Source organism: Salvelinus sp. IW2-2015, linkage group LG22 (genome assembly GCF_002910315.2).
Source record: "Salvelinus sp. IW2-2015 linkage group LG22, ASM291031v2, whole genome shotgun sequence".
In the NCBI taxonomy this organism is placed as follows: domain Eukaryota; kingdom Metazoa; phylum Chordata; class Actinopteri; order Salmoniformes; family Salmonidae; genus Salvelinus; species Salvelinus sp. IW2-2015.
Window position 1 is genome coordinate 32,100,838 of NC_036862.1, and position 3,601 is coordinate 32,104,438.

Consider the following 3,601-nt stretch of genomic DNA (forward strand, 5'->3'; position numbering starts at 1 on the left):
ACTTGAAATCATTGGCCACATTAATAAATGGATCACTAGTCACTTTAATAAGGCCACTTTAATAATGTTTACATATCTTGTATTACTCATCCCTTATGTTTATAATGTATGTTATACCATCTATTGTATCTTGCCTATGCCGCTCGGTCATTGCTCATCCATTTATTTATATGTATATATTCTTATTCCATTCCTTTACTTAGATGTGTGTGTATTAGGTAGTTGTTGTGGAATTGTTAGATTACTTGTTAGATATTACTGCACTGTCGGAACTAGAAGCACAAGCATTTRGRTACACTCGCAATAACATCTGCTAACCATYTGTATGTGACCAATAAAATTRGATTTGATTTGTGTAGAACATGGCTGGTAGCTCTTAGGTGGAGAGAGAAAGAGATTGTATCTCACCGCAGCAGGTCAGGAACAAAGAGAAGAGACAATGATTCTGAGACCCCTTTATAACATCTGAGTTGTTAAAAATGATTTACCAATATGCAAGAGACTATAGTTAAGTTACAGGAATTGGTCATCAAGAAAAATCAGTTGTCTGTCAAAGCAAATAGAATTAATATCATTGTAAAATGAACAATACATTATACAAGGCATAAACTTAAATAACAAGCCAATACTGACTTTAACGGAACATTAAGTATCTAAACATGAGCAGGGCGGGACACAAGGAATCCATGGCTTGTGCCATGGCTCATAGGTCTTGGGGGAGAGAGAGAAAGAGTGTACCTCACCTCAGCAGGTCAGGAAAAAAGAGAAAGAGACATTGAACCTGAGACCCCTTTATAACATCTGAGTTGTTTGGATTCAAAATCTTGAGTTGTTGACCAATAGCATTGCTGTTGAGTTAACCTCCAATCAGACGTCAGAACTACAGTATGTTATCACAACAGAACCTCTGCTAACCAGAGGTGTGACAGGATGGGGGATGGAGAGAGCAACACGGAGAAGGCTGAATTCCTGAGAATACAATAAACTCTGTTGCATACAGTTGAGTCACGTTGGGGGCTGGGGCGCCCTACAGCGGTGGAGGTGGGGATAAAAATGGGCCTCTCTATTGGCTGCCTGAGACAACAGAATTTTATCCTCGTCTTTTACTCTCAGCGTCTCTCTGGCCACATCTTAAAAGACTGAAATGGCCTCTGAGCTGTCAGGACATGACAGACAGATGAAGGCTAGTGTCTGTGGTGGAATCAACCGCTCAGTTGTCCACTCTGAACTCTGACCCTGACCTGCAGAGTGTGTTAGAGGTCACAGAGAGCAGCAAAGTCACACTCCTATTYACCCTGTTTGATTTGGTTGTTTGTGTTTGGTCAGGGACCAGTGTTCGTCTGATCCTTGTCAGACACTTGTTTGTCAGGTGAAGATAAGCTTCCATCAACCTGTGTTCATGTCTTATAATTTTCTTATTCATATCTATATCTTCTTCAAATCTATATACATTTGCTACTGCCTCTGCCACTGTCCTGTGTCTCAACCATTGTTTGGACACAATGAGGCTTGGGTGGTATCCAGATTGGCTCCTTACCGACCTTGTGCCATACCAGGATATTCAGTAATACGGTACAGATCACAAGGGGCACTGTTTTCAAACCCCACTGAAATAAGTTATCCAAAGGTTAGCAATGCTTACGAGTACATGTAAAATCCCTTAGAGAATTCTAACTAAATGCTAACAAGCGCATTGCGAACATTTTGTACAGTTTCTGTACCTAAACTTTACAGGTAACTCAAAAATGCTACTCACATTTTGCGGCACGCACAAACAAATATTAGCTAACTAGCTACTAAATTAGTATACTTATAAGATATTTAGCTGGCAAACAGTTGTGAATTCCATACTGTAACTAGATTACCTGGCGCATGCTGCACAACAGCAACAACAAGGCTCCGATCTCTCGTCYTTGTGTGCTTGTAAACAAACACCAAGTGACATGTGACTGGAGACTACTGTAAGCTTCATAATAATGTGACAGGTYAAATGAAGAACTCAATCTTCTTTATCTCRTAARGMAMTGCACAAGTTGACTGCAGGTATTTACTTAAAGTAGCTACAAACATTCACATTTTATAATAAATAAAATAGTTTCAACGGTATTGAAAAACCATCCTGTGGCTTTTTCCAAATACCCTAGTATACTGCGCAAGCCTAGACCCAGTTAGGCGTAATTCCCTTGACCCAGGCCCAGACTCTCACCCTCACCCAGGCCTTGTCCTGCCTCCTGTCCCATCTAAGACCTTGGTCAGGGGGACGAGTCGAGCACATATCTTCAATTCATCTGGGATCAATTAAACCAGCCAGGCACGCAGAGCCGAGTGCCTATTTCTGAGCTGCCTATACTTGCCGTAATGATAGGTTTTCAACTCACCATGCCTTTGTTCTGGAAGTGTGTATTTGTTTCTTCTTTGGTCTTCTTTGTACATTCCAGTTTGTTGAGGGGCGTCCACAGCCTCATATGTGAAAAGTTATTTCTGACATATTTCTTTCCGGGCCTCTTATTGCTTTTCCGCCGCGTTTTGAAGTTTCTTTGCTTAAATAAAATGTTGGGCTGAAGATCGTCAATGTAGCCGCAGAGCGCAGCTTGGAATCTTTTAATGGCGGCCAGTGTCTGAAGTCAAAAACCAAAATCTCTTCCGCTCCTCACACCCATTTTCCCTCTCTCCGTTCTCTTTTCTTTGATTGCTCTTGCATTCTTTCCAATCCTTCTCTTTCTCTCCTGCTACAACTCCTTCTCCTTGGATGTTCTCCTTATAGATCAGGTGCTTTGTAAATCAGTTAATGATTTTTCTAACAAGTAGTGCTGTGCACTTGTACTGTAGCACAGACGCACATACTGTACATACACACACACACACACACACTGCTCCCCCACGTAGATTGTTCAATTCAAACTCTTATCCCTCCATTTCACCCCCTCTAAACTCCATCACCTCCTGACCCTGTACCATTACTGTATGTCTCGGTGCAGATCTGATAAGCCTGGGACAGGACCGACCGTCCCAAACGGTCCCAGCTGCTCCGCTGAGCAGAGGCACGTGCTCTTATCTGTCAAACACAAATATACACTCTTGCACATACACACGCGTACGCATCAGACTCATATACACACACATGCGCAGATTACACACATCGAACTACTGTAGTATTCAGGCATACACATACACAAACATATATTTTCTTTGACAGAGTACTCAGCTGCCTATCAATCTGAACATCAAGCTACTGGACCTAATACACCATAGGTTATCTAACTTTATATCTGTGTCTGGCTGTCTATCTTATCTTTCGATCTATACTATGTATCTCTTTCTATCACACTTTCGATTGCTATCGCTCGACCTTGCTAAAAGCTGCTTCCCTCTGTATCTGTCACAGGTCTTCCAGTTCTCTGTTCTTTTTCTCAGTTTCTCCCCCCATTTCACTCTTTRTTTCCTCCTCCCACTGTTTCTTAGACAGTGTCACATTCCCAAACTGAGTGTCTATAAATAGCTTGGCTGAGTGTAGCTTCYTGCCAGCTGTGTTTACATGGGGCTAAAGGTGGCCAATGCTGGGTTCTACCTCCATCTCCACCCCCATCTCATCTCCATCTCC